We start from the raw sequence: 22,172 nt of genomic DNA on the forward strand, positions 1-22,172 counted from the left end.
GTAGGTGTTAGTGGGACAGGTATGTTCCAAAACAATGAGACAGTCATTACTGACATGCCATGTAAGTCAAGGCAGATAACAGTGATGAAAGAGAGGCAGGTGAAAGAGTGGGGGGTGGGGAGAATCATTTCTCTGGGTGGAGAGAGAGGGGTCTTGTGAAGGCCATGACATAAAAAAGAAACAATTCCCTCCGTCAGGGGTTGGTATAATAGGCTCTGGCAGACACTGGACATGGACATCATCACTGCAGCTCTGAGGTGGGGCCCACTGCTGCAGTTCTTCACCAAAGACTTAAGTGCATTGACATGTCCTTGGTCACTCAGGGCGCTACAGAGAGTAGAGCTCTGAAAACCCTGGATGGAAAAAGTATTATGCGGGATTTATGTCAGTGGATATGCCTATTTGCCAAAACCCAGAGGAGTGTGGGGGTGCTTCTGGGAGATACTTCTTTTAATTCTGTTACCTGGTTCTTTCCTTTTGTGTTGTTCATTTCTTAAAAAAAGAAATAAAAAGGATGTGGAACATAAAAAAGAAGCGTGGAGGTGAGGAGGAAAAATGATAGGGTGCTGTGAATCTCATACACCGGGGCTGGTATGGGGGTAAAAGAGAGGTGCAGGGCGATGCTGCCAGGGGCGGGAGGGAGGACTTCAAGTGGAGCCTGTAAACTGCCGGGCAGCGAGCAAACTTCAGTGGCAGGTGGTTTATTTATTTTTTATCCATTTGTACAAGAACCTGGTGATGAAGCTCATGCCATGTGTGGGGCACTGTAGAATCGTGAGAGTAACGCCCCACCCCACATTCTTCACCACATTACCGGGGGACACAGAGATGACTCCCGGGTTTGAGAGTGCTTCCTCCGGGGTTGGTGGGGAAAGGATGTTTGAAGAGAGAAGACTTGTTGCTGAATAGTCAAATGAGAGCGCTCCGGAAGTGTGAAACGCTGTGCTGCTGTCACATCACAGGTAAGTACATCAGAGTTTTGACATCACAGGTAAGTACCACAAAGACCATTTTCAATATCTTACCATTGCGGTGCTTTACGTTACAGGTGTAAAGGGTCGGGACCCTAGGCCTTCTTACGATTAAAGTAAAGACACAGACTCAGTTGTATGGTATCTGGAACTGGCCCAGGGCACGTGCGCCCAGCCTCTTTTATTGACAGGGTCACATGTCCTGTGACACCTGTACTGGATGGTGTGGTTATGGCACTCATGATGTCACGTCTGGACTATTGCAACAGTTTATATCTTAATGTTCAAAAACAACATCTGAACAGGCTGCAAGTGGTCCAGAACGCGGCAGCCAGATTGCTGACCGGAACACCCAGGTTCGCCTCAGTCAAGGGAGAACTTAAGAAATTGTTTGGCTTCCAGTACCACTAAGATCACGCTTTAAAGCACTTTGTATTGTCTTTAAAGCTGTCAGTGGAATAGGTCCTGAGTTCCTTAAATCTAAATTTTCATGGTATATTCCAAACGAAACATTAAGGTCAACCGGGTCCAAACGAGTGATTATCCTCCTTTTAAGAAAACAAACTGGGGAGGCAGAAGTTTTGTTCACTGCGCCTCTAAGGCATGGAATGAACTCCCGTTCCAACTGGGAAATGCCCCAGATCTCATTTCTTTCCAGAAGGGCTTGAAGACATGGTTCTTTTCTGACCATTAGGTCATACGCTCCTCAGGTAACCAGTGCTCAGCGCCAGGACATCCTTGGGTAACCATGCGCTCCAGGAGCATAAATAACATCACATAACATGGTGTAAGCTAGCCCTCAGGGAGTGGCAGGTAAATACATTCATAGAGAGACACTAGAACAGTGACCAGCTGGTCACTACATCCCTCCCAACCTTTTATAAAAATGGGACAAGTCCAACCTGTGAGAGAGAACAAAATAACAAACAACAACTCCACTGAGTCCATTCAAGTTGCTGGCAGGACAGGATACTTGGACAGGTGCAGCTGGGTGCCCCAGGCATCCCGGCACACTTCAGTCCTTTTAACCAGACTGCTCTGGGCACGAATGGCAGTGTAGATGAACTCTGGATTTCTCACTCACCAGTTTGAATTGTTACAGTGCACCTGGGCACTGTGGCTCCTGTCTCACCTGGACTCACTGCGTGAAAGTCTATATACAATGCTTGCTCTGATGGTGCATGTGGAGCAATAGTGAAATCTGTGAGTAATACATTTTCAAAGACGCCCTGGCTCCATGTACAGCAACCTCCAAAGGCTGATGACTTCCTGGTTACTGTTGAGGAGTCTTCCTCAGATGCCGCAGTGCTTCTAGCTGCCTGTTGGTGGAGCAATTTCAGACATCCTTCTGTCATCAGGATTCCCCTCTCACACCAGGATTCCCCTCTCACGGGAGTCCCCTGAAGTCCCCTTCACCGGGTTTCCACGGGACCATATGGATTACGCTGTGTCCCTCCAACGCCATACTATAGGCCTATGGAGGAATTGCTAGAAGTCCCATCATCAAGCCACTCGCTCCGCCTCACGGGTAGTTGTTTCCTAGTCGGGGTACTCCTGCAATCCTGGCTCTAGTGCACCGGCATTGAGAGGACAGTCTTTGGGGGTAACCAGATTCCGACAAGAGATCTTCATGCTTCCTGGTACCTGCGGGGAGCTGCTGCAGATGCATCTCTCGTGTCAGGATATCTCTCTCACCAGTAATCCCTGAGCCCTTGCCCCTAGTTTGCCACAGGCTGGTGTGAATTGCTCGGATCTTCTTTAGGCCCCATGACAGAGGTCACTCAGGATGTCCGAACAGGACCACAACCCAGTTCTCACGCGCAAGCCCAAAGGTGGATGTTACAAATGGTCCGGCTTGCTCTCTTCCGCAGGCTTCAGGTTCGCTTGGTCTAGCCGAGGATCTCTGGGTGGCCAACCTCTCATGGTCCCAAAGATGTCTCACTGACCTCTGGGTGTTTCCTAGGTACAGTGTGTAGTGTCGCCACACAGAAAACACACAGAGACCGGTAAGAGATTAGTTGTTCTTTATTCTTGTCTCTTGCCCGTGCTCCCAGGCATGTCTCGTTCCCTGCCCTCGCCGTATCATAATGCCCATCCCCACTCCCTGACCGGAAGTGGTGTCCGGTTGCTGTCCCCTCTCCCGACTAGGTGCAGGGTCCCAGTGCCCTCTGCCCCAGGTCACGACACAGTGCTTCACTCTAGATGTCCACAGCTTCTGTTACAGGTCTTGTTCCTCCGCCTCTCACAGGTCTTCTTCCTATAACCTCTCAGGTCTTATTCCTCCAACCTCTCACAGGTCTTCTTCCTCCAACCTCTCACAGGTCTTCTTCCTCCAACCTCTCACAGGTCTTCTTCCTCCAACCTCTCACAGGTCTTCTTCCTCCAACCTCTCACAGGTCTTCTTCCTCCAACCTCTCACAGGTCTTCTTCCTCCAACCTCTCACAGGTCTTCTTCCTCCAACCTCTCGCAGGTCTTCTTCCTCCGACCTCTCGCAGGTCTTCTTCCTCCGACCTCTCGCAGGTCTTCTTCCTCCGACCTCTCGCAGGTCTTCTTCCTCCGACCTCTCGCAGGTCTTCTTCCTCTGACCTCTCACAGGTCTTCTTCCTCTGACCTCTCACAGGTCTTCTTCCTCTGACCTCTCACAGGTCTTCTTCCTCCAACCTCTCACAGGTCTTCTTCCTCTGACCTCTCACAGGTCTTATTCCTCCGACCTCTCACAGGTCTTCTTCCTCTGACCTCTCACAGGTCTTCTTCCTCTGACCTCTCACAGGTCTTCTTCCTCTGACCTCACAGGTCTTCTTCCTCCGACCACTCACAGTTCTTCTTCCTCTGACTTCTCACAGTTCTTCTTCCTTCGACCTCTCACAGGTCTTCTTCTTGCACCTCAAGGCTACACTATAGTGCCACACTCTTCTGCCTCCACTCAGGCAAGCTTCGCAGGGTCTGTCACACTCTGTGACAACATGAGCCCTCTTCCTCGCAGGGCTGTTACTCTCGGGCTCCAGCCCGTGCAGTCAGCTTCTCTGGTGCAGTCTTCGGCGCACTTCTTTCTTTGTGCTCTCTGTCCTTTACCTGAGGGTGCTTCTTCTGATGGCGCCTTGTGCACCCTGTTCCTCCTCTTGCTGTGGCTTCCTTTTGCCACTGGGGTACGTATGCATCGTGCATCCTTCTGTCGTTTGTGAACTTGCTACCTGGGGCTTTGCTGTATAGCTGTTCTTGCCATTAGTGGACTCTTGGCAACTTCCTTGGCTGGCAGTCTGAGCTTTTTGGGATTCTCTGCATTGGGATGCCTTCTGTCTCACCCCCTTCACAGTTCGTGCTCCTGGGTGCTGCCACCAGCTTCAGCTCTGTGCCAGGCAGCCCTCCAAACACTGGGTCTTTCTCTGCCACAGGAATACTTTACTTCTACAGTGACCACCCATGGCCAATAGGCATCACTGCAGAACTCCTCACAAGCCCTGGCAGCCTTTCTCCTCAAGGTTCCATTCTTGCCATTGTCCTTCACACTTTAACTGGGGGGGCTCGCAGCAGCCTTCTTTGTGCTGCAGTCCACTTCTCCATATACACTGTCCTTCATTAATCTTGGACCTCAGCAGCCGTCCCTATGCTGCGGTCCTTTTCATTGGGCACTGTTCATATTCTCATACCTGCCACAGAGTGCGGTACTCCCCCCCCCCCCCCCCCCAACCCCCTCCGCTTGGTGGCGCTGCAGCACTATTCCCAGCACGGGCCCCGGCAGCTTTCTTGACACAGTGGGCCTCGCACTGTACCTAAGGCTAATGGGCACTCTCCCTCCAACTCCTGGCGGCTGCCCTGACGTCCTGGGTGTTCTCGCCCACATGGCCAATGCAGGGCAAGCGCATGCATGGCTGGCGTGGCCTCCCTTATCCTTGCTTTCGGCCGGCCAGCTCAGATCTTGCGCTTTGACCTCCCAGGCCTCAGTGCCATGCTGCAGATGATGTGGCCATGCCGTCGCAGTCTCTCCCTCTAATCAGCAGTCTCCAGCGGTGGCACCACAAACCGACGATGCCCCCCCCTCAGGTAAGTAATCACAGTGCCGGCAGATTGCCCGGGGATGCCGAAGCTTTTCTTGCTCTTCTTAATGCGCCCTCCCTTCTTTGTCGGCCGAGGCTTGATTGAGCTATGTACCAGATGCCTTGGGGTGGCTTGTTCTAAGCCTTTGCCCCATCAGGCTGACGCCTTCCAGCCCTTCGGAAGTCAGTATTGCTGTTGATGGCAACTGCCCACATGGGCACTTCAGGCGCGGGGTTGGGCTCCTGTTCAGAGGGTCAGTGTACTGTAAACTTGCGGCCTTCATTTCACCTGGCTGAACACGCCCGGCAGGTCTTCGCTGTCGGGCGCTGCCTCGCGGCGCTCTTCTCACTTGTGGGCCCCTCACCTGCTTCTCCTACACAGCTTGCACTTCGGATGCAGGGTGGGCTCCCAGACAGCTCCAGCACTCGGGGTCCATGCATCCGACCTGGCAGTCCACCCCTTATTACAGTGGGGGAACACCACGGCTCGGCTATTCTACCTCCACCTCGCTGGCTTATCTCACGCCCGCAGGGTCTGCATGCACATCGACTGGTCCGCCATGGCCTCCCAGGGGGTGCGGCAAGCCAGATGCTTTGCCAACACATCGCTCTCGTCTGCTGGCAGCAAGAACAGGGGGTGCCCTCGACCTGGGCTATGCTCTCCCCCTTTTCAAACATCAAGGCGGCAGCATATGCAGGGCCACCCGCTCGTCACCAATGTAAAGGGTGAGGACCCTAGGCCCGCTTACGCTTATAGTAAAGACACAGACTCAGTTGTACGTTATCTTGAACTGGCCCAGGGCACGTGCGCTCGGCCCCCTGTTATTGACAGGGTCACATGTCCTGTGACACCTGTGATGGATGGGTGTGGGATGATGGTGTAAACCAGACCTCAGGTAGTTGCTGGTAAATACATTCGTGGAGAAACATTAGAACAGTGATCCACCGGTCACTACATCAGGTAAGTAAACTTTTTATAGTTTTTAAGTGACATAATGTTATGCTTTTTTTTGCATTATTATGTAAAATTATTAAACGTTAAGTTATGTCATTTAAAAAAGCGAAGTAAAGAGATTTCGGGATGGGTAGTGTAACAGGGTGGTAAGGGGTTTTCTGTGATACAACTGATGAGACACACACATTTGGGGGTACCCTACCTCCGGCATTGCAAGCATCCATGGGGTAGACACCCTCTTGAGAAGCTTCTCCCCACGGTATATACATCCTTTAGACGTCCTGGGAACACCCACAAACAACTACCTGTGTGATCATTTACAAACGCCTCTTATTCCTTTTCCAGCCTGGAAAGTGTAGGATTTTTACTCCGCACAGGCTGGCGTAAATCCATTTCCACAGTGGAAGGGGAATGAATCCCCCCCCCCCCCCCCAGATTTTGTGGGGTGAAGGGAAGAGGTTTCTTCATGGGGGAAAAATATTTACCCAAGTAGGAAAAAGGAAACAAAGTGTGCATTTACTTGGATTTGTATTCCCTCGTGCGGAGCTCTCCACTATCGACGGCTGCGCACAGCATGGTCTGGATGCTGAGGGAATGTCACATGACATTCCCAGGAATTCGAATGGATGCCTGCACACTTGTTGATCTCACTCTGTCCAGGTGAGCTCTGGCAATCATACTGTCCATCTATATTAGCACAGCTCTGCCTGCAACTGTTGGTGTGTGACCGCGGCTGTGATCTTCTGTACTGTCGACAAGTCTTCGAGTTAGCTGAAGCCCGTTGGCTCTGATTCGAGCGGAAGCTAAGTCTTGCCCCGTCTCTCCCACAGGCATCCATTGTAGTCACTGCTGCAGAAGGGCAGTAGAGAGAGCCTCCATGGATATGGTTTTAAGGATGAGGCCTCACTGCATTGGCTTGTGGTTCCCTCTCAACATATGCCCAATCTTTAAGGCTTGAGGCACTGGCTTCTGGAAGTGAAAGAAAAGTTGAACAAGATATCAAGATGCAGTCTCACCTAGGGAACAAATACATATAAAGCCTGTAGCAGTAGCGCCTCCTGGAGTGAATTGTAGAGGGACACATTGGGCCAAAGCTAAAAGTGCTGAGAGAGATAGATATGTAGCTAGATATAGATATACAGATAGATATTTGCTTAAAATGTTTACATATGACATTGTATGTGTGTATGCATCTATATCTTCTGCTACTCAGGAAAGACGGCACTCCAGAGAGCGATTAATATCATGTTTGCTATTTATTCCCAATTCATTTTGTGCTGAGAAATGGCATCAACGTGTTTCGGCCATCTAACGGCCTTGATCATGACACGATGTGTGTGTGTGTGGGTGTGGGTGTGGGTGTGTGTCTGTGTGTGTGTGTGTGTGTGGGTGTGTGTGTGTGTGTGTGTGTGTGTATATATATATATATATTCACTGAAAAAACCATAGGTTTCAGGGGCGTTATAGTTAGGAATTGGCATTTAAAAAACCTTAGAAATTCACTGAAAAAACCATAGATTTCAGGGGCGTTATAGTTAGCTGGACATTTCCCTCATACAAAACCCTAGAAATTCCCCTGTTATAGTTAGTTCAGCTAACTATAACTCGTGCCCCCGCAATGCACTGCTGATGACGTCACATATTACATCACTCATGACATGGTCAGTGACATCACTGATGACATCACTGATGGCATCTGAAATGACATCACTGATGACATCACTGATGATGTCATCCAGTGAGTGTGTGTTTCTGTAAATTTTAAATATGTTTAATATATATATAGGGAAAACCTATGGAAGAATGAGTGGGTGTATAAGTGTGTGAATGGATGATTTAGTAGGTGCGTGACTGACTGTATAAGTGAGTCATTAAACGTATCTTACTGCAGACTAGTGACTAAACTGTGTGGATGTTTGTATCTGTCTGTCTGTTGGTGTATAAGCGGCTGCATGGTTTTGTGAATAGCTATATGAGTGTCTCTATGGGTTATTGATTGGTTGTCTGAGTATCTGTTTGGGTGCCTGAGTGTTTGTGTGGGTGGGGTGTGTGTGACTCTGTGCATACATGTGTGAGTGGGTGATTCTATGGGTGCATGGTTTTAAGAGTGCATCTGTGATGGACTGTATGGTTGGGTGAGTGTATGTATGGGTGTGTTAGTGATTGAATGTATATCTCAGTGGTACATGTGTGAGTAACTACATATGTGAAAGGCAGTATATATGTGTGTAAGAGTATATAAGTGGGTATATGTGAGAGTGTGTGATTGTGAGAGTGGCTGTATGGACGTGTGTGTGCTTGTATCAGTGATTGTATAAGAGCATAAGAATGTGGTACTATTTTTATGAGTAAGTGAACTTGTGTGTGTATAACTGCATAGGTGAGTAAATGGGAGTGTGATTAATTATTTGCATGACTGACTAGGTGTGAGAGTACCTCTATGGATGATTGGTGGTGTGCGAGTGTCTATGTAGGTGTATAAATGCATATGATAGTCCTGTACTGAGTGACTGTAAATATGAGTGACTGTACAGGTGAGTGAGTGGATGTGTGTGTAGATCTAAGAGTCAATGAGTGGGTATGTAGTTATTGGTATTGGAGTATCTATGGTTTTGAGAATGGACGTCTGAAATTTTGATTGAGTATATCAAAGGGTGTAAGAAGATGCACTAATTTATCACATGGATGATGTCATCAGTGATGTCATTTCAGATGTCATCAGTGATGTCATCAGTGATGTCACTGACCATGTCATGAGCGACGTAAAATGTGACGTCATCAGCAGTGCATTGCGGGGGCGCGAGTTATAGTTAGCTGAACTAACTATAACAGGGGAATTTCTAGGGTTTTGTATGAGGGAATTGTCCAGCTAACTATAACGCCCCTGAAACCTATGATTTTTTCAGTGAATTTCTAAGGTTTTATAAATGCCAATTCCAAACTATAACGCCCCTGAAACCTATGGTTTTTTCAGTGAATTTCAAAGGTTTTTTAAATGCTAATTCCTAACTATATCAGGCCTGAAACCTATGGTTTTTTCAGTGAATTTCAAAGGTTTTCTAAATGACAATTTTGAATGTATTAATTGTTGTACTGATTTTTTTGATACTGATTTACTACATTTTTTAAACTATTTATTTTTAGATATATTTTTTTTAACTACATTATAATTACATTATACATTACAATACAAAATATACTTTCTCAGAATGAATTACTTTAGTTTAAATACTTGGCAAATAGGCAACAGACTTTTAATTACAGTAGTTACAGTTGTTGCAATGGGCAACACAATTTCAAACACAAAGCAACATTGAGCTCAATGTGAATTTCTAGTTAAATGCAATTAGTTACTTTATGGATTACTTTTCTAACCACAAGACTGGATCCTACATTCAGTCCTTGGACATCTCCTGTAAACAGTTGAGTAAAAGCGCTTTGGTTACAGTAGTGATTTTTAAGGAATATTATTGTATTTTAAAAGTTGACACTTAGAAACTTTTTCCCATAGAATCACCAATGTTATCCTATGGCAGAAAATTCACTTAGCAGGTGTTAGATCTGGGGGTCTCTAGTTGGCAGAGGTATACACCTTAGACCAAATAGGGACCCTTGCTTCTAGTCAGGGTACAGGGACACACACGGTAGATAACCCCTGCTCACCCTCTAGGTAGCTTGGCTCGAGCAGACAGGCTTATCCTCAAGGCACTGTGTAAGGTATTTGCACATAGACACCACAATGATCCCCCCTTCCGTACACCACAAACTTAGACCACACAGGTGAGTTATATCAAAATTAATATATCTTTATCTAGCTTCCGCAGTTGAAATCAAGCATCACAGGTTTATACAATATTCGCTTTCTTGGTTGGTCGGGATCGTAAGACGATAGTCTCTAGTCTCTTGTCTGATTCGGTACTCACTGAGAATGAATCAGTTTGTAGGCTCTTGATGTTTAGGCAGCTACGTTGCTCCGGCGGTGTCGCTGCACTCGTTGTAAAAGCGCTCCTCGGACTGTTCAGTGCAAGGTTTCCACAACTCCCTCGGCGAACCCCCAGTGACGATGTCGACGTCACCGGCGTCAGCCACTCACAGCGCGGCTTCGTAGAGCAGGGAAGTACGACTCTCGATCTGCTTCAGGCCTCCGGGTCGCGGCAAGGCACGTGCCGATGAGCACGTCGGTCTTCTTGATGCGGCAACCGGTGTCAGGCCCGGGTCAGTGCGGCACTCTCCAGCGAGCCAGAGAGCAGCCAGCCCACTTCACAGGCAGATGTTGAGAAGCTTGGTAGAACAGTCCACGGTCCCTGCGGCACACAGCAGCGCAGGAGGGACACAGCAGAGTCTTGAGTTCTTGGCAACCTTTCTATCCCTGGGTTGCGAAACAGGAGGCCAGCTCTTCTCAGGCCCTTGGAGATTCGGTTGAAGACACAGCACACAGCAAAGTCTTGTTTGGTCAAGTAGGTAGGGCCAGCACACAGCAAGACCCCTTCTCCTCCTCAGCTTCAGTTGTACAGCGGAACAGGTCAGCCTTTAGAGCACACAGCACGGCAATCTTCCTTTAGTTCTTCAGTGGTCCGTCTTTCAGCAGAGGTTCCTCTTGATGGTAGAATCTAAAAATCTGTTGTCAGGGGTCGTGTACTTATACCCCTAAAAGTCTTTGAAGTCTTTGTGCAAGTGGGTCCTGAGCCCGGTCTGATCCAGTTCTGGGTGTTGCTGGAGCACTTTGTTTTCCTGGCCTCTACATTCTTTTCAGAGTGAGGGGCAGAGTCGTCAGCTGCCCAGCAGGAGGTGGAGCCAGCAGTGTGGCAGGCAGGCACAGCCCTATTCAATCCCAGGTGCTATCTCCTCCCTCCACTCTCCTTGCAAATGTCGCCATTCAGCAGAGGGCTGACTCAGCCAACCTCCCGGGGGATCCCCAGCCCTTGTCACTCTCAAGCCAGACAGTCAATCCACAAGCACGCCCAGGCACACAGAAGGGTCAGACAAGAGAACAGCTACTCTCTAAAAAGTACTATTCTCCAACTCAGGATTTAAAAACAACCTCCCCTAAAAGATGTGTTATTAAATGCTGAGCTCAGGGATATCAAAATGGCCGTTGTTCACTACCAGAACATGTTACCTGCACTAGTACATGCTCTACCTTTTACATACACTGCACCCTGCCCAGGGGGGTACCTTGGGCCTTCCATAGGGATGACTGACGTGTATAAAAAGGGAAGGGTTAGGCCCGGCCAGTGTGGACACTGGCCGGGAGGACATGGCAGTCCGGGGACTGCAGGCAGGCCTGCGGTGGCAGGCCTGAGACACTGTTTTAGAGCTACACAGGTGGGTGCAGCAATCAGCGCTGCAGACCCACTAGTAGCATCTGTCATCACCAGCCCTGGCACACACAGTGCACTTTACTAGGGACTTCATGGTGATATGCCAATCAGGTATATCCAATCAATATGATATTTTACACAGGGAGCGCTTACACTCTGGCACTGATTAGCAGTGGCAGAGTGTCCAAAGCATCTAAACCAGCAAAAACGAAATCCAGCACAGCATCAAAAATCCAGGTAGCAGAGGCAAAAGATAGGGGAAAAACCCACGCCAAGGATGTCAGGTCTAACACGTGTCCCCTCCAGCTGAAAGTGGGGAGAACTACCCACCCTCTTGGGAGTTCTCATCGCTAAGGCAGAAAAACCTGGACAGACTATCAGCATTGGCGTGCTCTGTACCGGGACGGTGTTCCACCGTAAAGTCCATTCCCTGTAGGGAGATGGACCACCTCAACAGTTTTGTATTTTCGCCCCTCATCTGCATTAACCATCTGAGGGGCCTGTGGTCGGTCTGAACACGGAAGTGAGTTCCAAACAGGTAGGGCCTCAGCTTCTTCAGGGCCCAGACCACAGCAAATGCTTCCCTTTCAATAGCGCTCCACCTCTGTTCCCTGGGAAGTAGCCTCCTACTAATGAAAGCTACGGGTTGGTCCCCGCCCTCGTCGTCCATCTGTGAGAGTACTGCTCCCACACCCTGCTCTGAAGCGTCTGTTTGCACTACGAACTCACTCGAAAAGGCAGGCGCCTTAAGCACCGGTGCTATGCACATTGCAGTTTTCAGGGCATCAAAAGCAGTTTGACAGGCCTCGGTCCAATTCACTTTCCTGGGCTGATTTCTAGAGGTTAGTTCTGTCAAGGGGGCAACAATGGTGCCGTATCCCTTGATGAACCGTCTGTAATACCCGGTGAGTCCTAGAAAGGCTCTCACCTCTGTCTGCGTCTTGGGGGGGTTCCCAAGCCAGAATGGTATCGATCTTCGCCTGTAGGGGCGCCACCTGGCCGCTCCCCACCTGGTGTCCCAAATACACCACCGATCCCTGCCCTATCTGGCACTTACTGACCTTGATAGTGAGGCCTGCCTTCTGCAGCGCCCTCAACACTTCACAGAGGTGTTGCAAGTGTTCCTCCCAAGTGGAGCTGAACACAGCAATGTCATCCAGGTACGCGGCGCTGAATTGCTCCAGCCCGGTCAGTACCCGGTTGACCAATTTCTGGAAGGTGGCAGGGGCATTTTTCAATCCAAAGGGCATGACGCGAAACTGGAAGTGCCCCTCTGGCGTGGAAAATGCCGACCTCTCCTTTGCCCCTTCAGTTAAGGCAATCTGCCAGTACCCCGAAGTCAAATCGAAGGTGCTGAGATACCTGGCAGCTCCCAACCGATCCACAAGCTCATCAGCTCTGGGGATGGGGTGCGCGTCAGTCTTGGTGACCGCATTGAGCCCGCGGTAGTCCACGCAAAACCGAAGTTCTGACGGGCCACCGGGTGTAGCAGATTTCTTGGGAACGAGGACCACTGGGCTAGCCCAGGGACTGCTAGAGGGCTCAATTACCCCTAACGCCAACATCTTGGAAATTTCTTCCTTGATGCTGGCACTGACCTTGTCAGCTACTCTGTAAAACTTCTGTTTCACAGTCAGGCTATCTCCAGTGTTCACATCATGGACGCACCAATTGGTGACACCTGGGGTCAGGGAGAACAGGGAGGCAAACTGACCCAACACCTGGCAACAGTCTCTCTGCTGCTCTGGGGTCAGGGTGGGCGAGAGGACCACACCATCCACTGACCCGTCTTGCTCCTTGGTTGCCAGGAGGTCAGGTATAGGATCACTATCCTCCTCCCCACCGTCATCTGTAGCCATGAGCATCGTCACTTCAGACCTCTCGAAGTGGGGTTTGAGGCGGTTCACATGCAAGACTCTAAGGGGCTGCCTAGGAGTCTTCATGTTGATCAGGTAGGTCACCTCACTCTTGCGCTCTACCACCTCATATGGCCCGGTCCACTTGTCACGGAGCGCACAAGGCTCCACCGGCGCCATTACCCACACTTTCTGCCCCGGATGAAATTCTACCAGAGTGGTATTCTGGTCGTACCATCTTTTCATCTCCTCCTGGCTGGCTTCTAGGTTCTCCTGAGCGAGCTTCCTGAAGCGCTGCGTTTGGTTGCGGATGGCCAGCACATAGCTGAACACATCCTGGGGGGTTTTCCCACGGGATTTCTCCCACCCCTCCTTCACCAGTGTGAGAGGTCCTCTAACAGGGTGGCCATACAGCAGTTCAAAGGGGCTGAACCCTAAGGACTTCTGAGGCACCTCCCTGTAGGCAAACAACAGGCATGGTAACAAGACGTCCCACTTCCGTCTCATGGGCTCCGCTAGGCCCATAATCATACCTTTCAGGGTGCGGTTGAACCTTTCAACCAACCCATTTCCTTGAGGGTGGTAAGGAGTGGTGAACTTATAAGTTACCCCACACTCCTCCCACAGAGACTTCATATACCTAGAGATGAAGTTGGTACCCCGGTCGGAGACCACCTCTCGGGGGAACCCCACACGGGAAAAGATCCCCATCAATGTACGGCCCACCACGGGTGCTGTGATTGTCCTGAGAGGGACTGCTTCCGGGTACCGAGTGGCGTGATCCACCAAGACCAGGATAAACCTGTTGCCTAAGGCGGTCTTGGGATCCAGGGGCCCTACGATATCAATGCCCACCCGCTCGAAAGGGGTGCTCACTACAGGAAACGGCTGGAGGGGCGCCACGCACTTCCCTCCGCTCTTACCACTGGCTTGACAGGTTTGGCAAGACTTACAAAAGGTACCGACGTGCTTCTTCATCTGGGGCCAGTAGAAGTGGGTGACAAGCCTGTGATAGGTCTTGTCTTGCCCCAGATGTCCCGCGAGAGGCACGTCGTGAGCCAGACCCAGTAAGAAGTTCCTGAAGCGCTCGGGTACCACCAGCACACGGGCTGCACCGGGCTCAGCGAACTTAGGCTCACTATACAGTAAGTCATTCTCCCAGTAAATCAAATGTTCCTTGGACCCTAGGCCTGCTGCCTGGTCTGCAGCCTGCTGCCGCACACCGACGAGAGAAGGGCACTCCTTCTGAGCCTGGCAGAATTCCTCCCTGGAGGGGCCACCCTCTTGCTGCCAATGGGTCAGCTCAGGCAACTCCCCCAGTTCGGCCACCTGCTCCCCTGTAGGTTCCAGGGCATCCCCCTCAGGTTCTGCTTCCTCCTGGACCGTGGGAACAGTGGGGGCCGGTTTCCCGCGCCCTCTGCCCCTTCCTCTCCTGGCAGGTTCCTGGGCCATTGTTCCAGGCTCCAGTTCTACTAATCCACCCTTACTGGCTGTCATGGCACGTGTGGATACACAGATCCACGCTGGCAGTCCTAACATCTCCAAGTGAGTTCTGTGCTCTACGTCCTTCCATGGAGAGCTCTCCAGGTCGTTACCCAACAGACAATCTACCGGCAAGGCATCACTGACACAGACTTCCAAGGTACCAGAGACTCCCCCCCATGTAAAGGGAACTCGCGCCATATTGCAGAGGCGCACTGAAGTGTCAGCTGCCACTACTGGGCGGAGCACATTGGGAATGACTTGCTCTTCAGACACCCACTGACACCTGACAGATGTCACACTAGCCCCGGTGTCTCTCAGAGCCTCTATCTCCCTCCCATTGATGGTCACCTTTTGCCCGTATTTTTTAGTGTTAGCGGGTATCAAGGTATCCTGGACCATCTCTTGGTCTCCTAAAGAGACACGGGTCATCATAGCTAATCCCTCTTCCCCACTGGAAATTAAATCCCCTCCCAAAGCTACACTAGCTAACCCTGGGACTGGAGCAGCAGCTGGTGCTGGGGGTTTCTTGGGACATTTAGGGGCGATGTGCCCCACTTCCCTACAAGCATAGCAAGTAGGCGGTGGTCTGTTGCCCTTAGGGGGCCAAGACCTCTTAGGCTTGGGGGCTTGGGACTCCTTCTCCTGGGAACTGTTTTGGGGCCCTTTAGAGAACTCCTTACTGTTACCCTTGTCCTCCCCACCTTTCTGCTGGGGACCCTGTCCACCCTTGGCTGGGATACTTACCACCCCTTTGTTGACCCTGGTGCTAGTCCAGCGGTCTGCCTCTTTAGCAAGCTCACTGGGATCAGTTAACTTGCTGTTTAAAAGATGCTGGCGCAGCTCTGGAACACATAGGCTACTCAAGTGCTCCCAACTAATCAAGTGACACAACCCCACATAATCAGTAACTTTGCTGCCCTTTATCCAACCTTCCAGTGCACGCGTGTACATACTCACACACTCCACCCAAGTACTTGAATCAAGTTTCTTGAAGTTCCTAAACTTCTGGCGGTACTGTTCTGGTGTAAGCCCATACCTGAGGCATAAGGCCTCCTTCATAGTGGGGTAGGTTAAGGTCCCTGCTGCTTCTAAGGGTGCTAAGACATCCCTCCCAGAGGCCTCAAAATGCTTCCACAAACCTGCTCCCCAACTCTTCTCAGGCACTTCATTCATCTTCAAGGCAAGCTCATAGGATCTAAACCATGCATAGATATCCTCACCCCTCTGATAATTCTGCACCAAATCTTTCGGTATGTATACTTTACCCGCCTGTACTGGTTGTGCGCTGCCACCATTCGGACTGGACTCCACTTGTTTGGCTTTAATGTCCAGCTCCCTCATGCTCAACTCATGAGCCAACTGGAGTTTTTTCTCTTCCAAAGCGAGTGCATTCCTCCTCTCCTCCGCCTCTTTCTCACTGTCAAGGCGCAGTTTCCTTTCTTCCGCTTGAGCTTTGAGCTTAAAAAAGTTCAATCTCATGGGCCCTAATCCTCTGATTTTCCTCCAGCTCCTCTGGAGAAAGGCTCCTACTGGAATGGGCGCTGCCAGCCCTAGACGCTGGCCTATTCACTGGCAGATCATCGGATCCAAATCCGTGCTCCGGTGTGCCATCCCCTTCAGTAGTTTCCTCGGTTGCGCCATTCTTGGCCTCCCACCAGGCCCTTTCTGTAGCTCCGTCTTGTTGGCGCCGCCCTTCGCTGGGCATCCAAGCTGCTTGCAGAATTGCTTTAGTTACTCCTTCTTATATTCGAGCAACTTTTTCACTTCGAATTGCAATTCCGACTCCTCACCTACTCCATTCAGAGACATGATGCTTCGTCGATCCTCCAAGAATAGTCTCCGCAACAACTTCGTGCAATGCAACTGCTTACTAGATTAGCGATGTACGAAGAATCACTGCAGGTCAAGTGCAAATACTGGTTCTAATCCGCACCGCTGACCACCAATGTTAGATCTGGGGGTCTCTAGTTGGCAGAGGTATACACCTTAGACCAAATAGGGACCCTTGCTTCTAGTCAGGGTACAGGGACGCACACGGTAGATAACCCCTGCTCACCCTCTAGGTAGCTTGGCTCGAGCAGACAGGCTTATCCCCAAGGCAATGTGTAAGGTATTTGCACATAGACACCACAATGATCCCCCCTTCCGTACACCACAAACTTAGACCACACAGGTGAGTTATATCAAAATTAATATATCTTTATCTAGTTTCCGCAGTTGAAATCAAGCATCACAGGTTTATACAATATTCGCTTTCTTGGTTGGTCGGGATCGTAAGACGATAGTCTCTAGTCTCTTGTCTGATTCGGTACTCACTGAGAATGAATCAGTTTGTAGGCTCTTGATGTTTAGGCAGCTACGTTGCTCCGGCGGTGTCGCTGCACTCATTGTAAAAGCGCTCCTCGGACTGTTATGTGCAAGGTTTCCACAACTCCCTCGACGAACCCCCAGTGACGATGTCGACGTCACCGGCGTCAGCCACTCACAGCGCGGCTTCGTAGAGCAGGGAAGTACGACTCTCGATCTGCTTCAGGCCTCCGGGTCGCGGCAAGGCACGTGCCGATGAGCACGTCGGTCTTCTTGATGCGGCAACCGGTGTCAGGCCCGGGTCAGTGCGGCACTCTCCAGCGAGCCAGAGAGCAGCCAGCCCACTTCACAGGCAGATGTTGAGAAGCTTGGTAGAACAGTCCACGGTCCCTGCGGCACACAGCAGCGCAGGGGGGACACAGCAGAGTCTTGAGTTCTTGGCAACCTTTCTATCCCTGGGTTGCGAAACAGGAGGCCAGCTCTTCTCAGGCCCTTGGAGATTCGGTTGAAGACACAGCACACAGCAAAGTCTTGTTTGGTCAAGTAGGTAGGGCCAGCACACAGCAAGACCCCTTCTCCTCCTCAGCTTCAGTTGTACAGCGGAACAGGTCAGCCTTTAGAGCACACAGCACGGCAATCTTCCTTTAGTTCTTCAGCGGTCCGTCTTTCAGCAGAGCTTCCTCTTGATGGTAGAATCTAAAAATCTGTTGTCAGGGGTCGTGTACTTATACCCCTAAAAGTCTTTGAAGTCTTTGTGCAAGTGGGTCCTGAGCCCGGTCTGATCCAGTTCTGGGTGTTGCTGGAGCACTTTGTTTTCCTGGCCTCTACATTCTTTTCAGAGTGAGGGGCAGAGTCGTCAGCCGCCCAGCAGGAGGTGGAGCCAGCAGTGTGGCAGGCAGGCACAGCCCTATTCAATCCCAGGTGCTATCTCCTCCCTCCACTCTCCTTGCAAATGTCGCCATTCAGCAGAGGGCTGACTCAGCCAACCTCCCGGGGGATCCCCAGCCCTTGTCACTCTCAAGCCAGACAGTCAATCCACAAGCACGCAGAAGGGTCAGACAAGAGAACAGCTACTCTCTAAAAAGTACTATTCTCCAACTCAGGATTTAAAAACAACCTCCCCTAAAAGATGTGTTATTAAATGCTGAGCTCAGGGATATCAAACACTCATGTCTTATCTTGTTCCTATGGAAAGATAGGCGGATAGCCATTGGCACCAGCCTCCCCCATGTTAGCCTATGGAGCAAGATAACCTTGCAGCAGTGAACACACAAAATGGCCGTTGTTCACTACCAGAACATGTTACCTGCACTAGTACATGCTCTACCTTTTACATACACTGCACCCTGCCCAGGGGGGTACCTTGGGCCTTCCATAGGGATGACTGACGTGTATAAAAAGGGAAGGGTTAGGCCCGGCCAGTGTGGACACTGGCCAGGAGGACATGGCAGTCCGGGGACTGCAGGCAGGCCTGCGGTGGCAGGCCTGAGACACTGTTTTAGAGCTACACAGGTGGGTGGCGCAATCAGCTCTGCAGACCCACTAGTAGCATCTGTCATCACCAGCCCTGGCACACACAGTGCACTTTACTAGGGACTTCTTGGTGATACAGATATGCCAATTAGGTATATCCAATCAATATGATATTTTACACAGGGAGCACTTACACTCTGGCACTGATTAGCAGTGGCAGAGTGTCCAAAGCATCTAAACCAGCAAAAACGAAATCCAGCACAGCATCAAAAATCCAGGTAGCAGAGGCAAAAGATAGGGGAAAAACCCACGCCAAGGATGTCAGGTCTAACAGCAGGTAAGTAGTGTTATCGTTACTTTTTCTTACTCAGTGGTGGATGCTGGATCCAGCACTGGCCAACCTCCTGGAAACAGGTTAAAGAATGTGTTTAAGTCATACAGACGATTTTTTAGGAATATTTTTAGTTTGTGAAAATAGACACTTTGAAAATTTTCTGGTGAAAACCACAAAATGGATTCCTATGGAAGGAAATACAAGTTACTGGTAAGTACGCTTAGAATTACTTTTCAGGGTCAGTGCTGAGCTAAATGATGCATCCCTGGGTTCTCTCCTGATAACAGGTGAGTAAATCGGAATTCGTAGTTCGGCTGATTATAGAGGAATATTTGTACATTTAAAAAATGGACACTTAGAAAATTTTCTGGTGAAAACCACACAATGGATTCCTATGGAAGGAAATACAAGTTACTGGTAAGTACGCTTAGAATTACTTTTCAGGGTCAGTGCTGGGCTAAAAGATGCAGCCCTGGGTTCTCTCCTGATAACAGGTGAGTAAATCGGAATTGGTAGTTCAGCTGATTTTAGAGGAATATTTGTACAATGGTGAAGGAAGGGGGAGGGGCCTGAGGAGACGTGTGCAAACACGCCCTGTGGCGCGTTTTAAGTTGGGGAATTAATTCCTCTTCAATCCTGAGGTCCCCTGGGGGCCAACTAGCCCACCAGGTACCTCCAGTATGCGCCAGGGAGCTGCATTGCAGAGAGGTATTGAGGCCACGCCCCTTTTTACAACACTCTGCAACACAGCTCCGTGGCGCTTACTGGAGGTACCTGGTGGGCTAGTTGTCCCCTGGGACCCTCAGGATTGAAGAGGAATTAATTCCCCAACTTAAAAAGCGCCACAGTGCGTGTTTGCACAGATTTCACCTCAGGCCCCGCCCCCTACCTTCACCAGTGTGCAAACGCGCCCCGTGGGGTGTTTTAAATTGGGGGATTAAGTCCCCTTGAATCCTGAGGTCCCCTGGCGGCCAACTAGCCCACCAGGTACCTCCAGTATGCGCCAGGGAACTGCCTTGCAGAGAGGTCTTCAGAGGCCACACCCCTTTTTACAACACTCTGCAACGCAGCTCCGTGGCGCTTAGTGGAGGTACCTGGTGGGCTATTTGTCCCCTAGGGGACCTCTGGATTGAAGAGGAATGAATTCCCCAACTTAAAACGCGCCACAGGGCTTGTTTGCACAGTATCACCTCAGGCCCCGCCCCCTACCTTCACCACTGAGCAAACGCGCCCCGTGGCGCGTTTTAAGTTGGGAGATTAAGTCCCCTTGAATCCTGAGGTCCCCTGGCGGCCAACTAGCCCACCAGGTACCTCCAGTAAGCGCCAGGGAGCTGCGTTGCAGAGATGTGTAAAAAGGGGCGTGGCCTCATTACACCTCTCTGCAACGCAGCCCCCTGGCGCATACTGGAGGTTCCTGGTGGGCTAGTTGGCCCCCAGGGACCCCCAGTATTGAAGGGGAATTCGTTCCCCCTCTGCAAACGCGCCACGGGGCGCGCAGAGTGGTGTAAGGAGGGGGCGTGGCCTCCGGCCCGATCCTTTTTTTCCCCCGCCTCTGTTTTTTAGAAGGGGGGCTGTGTAGCCCCCCTTATTTTTCTTTTTTTTGGCCCTGGGGACCCCATCCCCCAGGGCCTGCCCCCAATTTTGATTTTTTTTTTTTTTTAAACGGGAAGGGGGCCGCGTGGCCCCCCTCCCCAGGCCATAATTTGCCCCGGGGACCCCATCCCCCGGGGCATGGCCCTTTTTTTAAAAATTATTTTTTTATGGAGGGGGGCTGCATAGCCCCCCTCCTTTGCCACCTATGGCCCCGGGGACCCCATCCCCGGGCCCATTTTGTTTAAATTTTTTTTTTTTTAAATTCAGGGAGGGGGGCCGCGTGGCCCCCCCTCCCGGGCCACTTATGGCCCCGGGGACTGCATCCCCCGGGGCCTGACCTCCGTTGGGGGCCGTGGGGGGTCCTGCGGGAGCCGGCATTGCTTTTCCACATGGGGAGCAGCTAACCTGCTGCTCCCCGTGTGGCAAAGCAATCGTCTTTGGTATTTGGAAGAGAGAGCAGGTTTCCTGCTCTCTCTTCCAAATACCAAAGCAGTTTGCTATGGCAGGGAGGGAGCCGCGAGGCTCCCACCCTGCCATAGCAAACAGCAGTGTCCCGGGGGTGGGCACTCCGGGACACTGCAGGAGCCGGCCCTGGGGGGTGGCGGTCCCCAGGGCCATCATTGGCTCCAGGGAGGGGGGGCCCCCCACTTAAGTTAAAGCCCCGGGGGGTGGTGGTCCCCGGGGCTTGGGGGTCCGTAACGGACCCCCTATTTTACATATTCAGTGCCCCGGGGAGGTGGCGGTCCTCGGGGCGTGTGGGGGGGCTCGAGCCCCCCACACAGGTTTTTTGTTTTTTTTTAAAAAGCCCCGGGGAATGGCGGTCCCCGGGGCTGCGGGGGGGCCATGAGCCCCCCCGCATACATTAACATAAGCCCCAGGGGTGGTGGTCCCCGGGGCTGGGGGGCCCCTCTGGGCCCCCCATTATAAAACCATATTGCCCCCGGGACTTGGCCCACCCAGGGGAGCCCGCGCTTCGTGTTTTTTTTCGTTAGCGGGATGCGCGATTTAAAAAAAAAAATATAATAATTTTTTTTTGGCCTTGGGGGTCCTTGTGGGACCCCCTGAGCAGACCTAGGGGGTCAGGGTGTTTCTACCCTGCCCCCTTGTTGCGTTTTGCATCTTTGTTTTTGTGCTTTCTTGTGCCTCGGTTCTACCGAGGCACAAGATGGCTGCCAACACTTTCTGATTCAGCTCGTGCTCGAGAGGGTTCGGGAAGGGTGCGTGGAGGATCCGCGGATCCTCCGCGGCCATAGATATCACTAACTTTTTTACCTTAATTTTCTCAGGAACTACTGAACAGATTCACACCATTTATGCAAAAGGCACGAGTCTGAACTGAGGACTACCTCTTTGCCAAATTTGGTGTCATTCCGTTCAGCGGATCGGGCTGTAGCTGCGACAACAGATCCTATAGGAAATTGCATGGGGAAAACGCGTTTTGGGACCCCCCTTTTTTCTCGGCCCCCGCTTGACGAATCAACGCGAAACTTTCAGGGTAGGAGCGGAGCTGGCCAAAAGTTTGGAACATTTTGCGAAGATTCGTCAATCGGCGCCAAAGATATTCCCAATAGAATGTTGCCGATTTCCTATGGAAAATAGGTCCTAACTGGCGACCACCAGTAGATAATATATATATATATATATATATATATATATATATCGCGATTTAAAAAAAAATTCACGGTGCGCGCACGGTGAAAAACCTGAAAAAAAAATAATTAATAAATACATAACTTAGCATTTAAAAAACCGTACAAATTCACTGAAAAAACCATAGGTTTCACACACGTTATAGTTATGAATTAGCATTTAAAAAACCTTGCAAATTCACTTAAAAAACCA

General features: G+C 50.7%; 2 protein-coding genes across 4 annotated transcripts in view; one reads left to right on the plus strand and one right to left on the minus strand.

Annotated features, from left to right (window-relative positions):
• The window catches only part of ADAP1 (ArfGAP with dual PH domains 1), a 453,319-nt gene that overhangs the window by 379,956 nt on the left and 51,191 nt on the right, over positions 1–22,172 (plus strand). The gene's annotated exons all lie outside the window — the stretch shown is intronic.
• The window catches only part of LOC146796635 (uncharacterized), a 238,682-nt gene that overhangs the window by 33,301 nt on the left and 183,209 nt on the right, over positions 1–22,172 (minus strand). For 2 of the 3 annotated variants that reach the window (XR_014969648.1, XR_014969645.1), the window contains exon 4: positions 6,412–6,930. The gene's annotated coding sequence lies outside the window, so the exon portion shown is untranslated. Of the gene's footprint in view, positions 1–6,411; positions 6,931–22,172 lie in introns of those variants that run through there. The other variant, XR_014969646.1, reaches the window with a different exon arrangement.

This window comes from Triturus cristatus, chromosome 10 (assembly GCF_964204655.1).
Source record: "Triturus cristatus chromosome 10, aTriCri1.1, whole genome shotgun sequence".
Taxonomy (NCBI): Eukaryota; Metazoa; Chordata; class Amphibia; order Caudata; family Salamandridae; genus Triturus; species Triturus cristatus.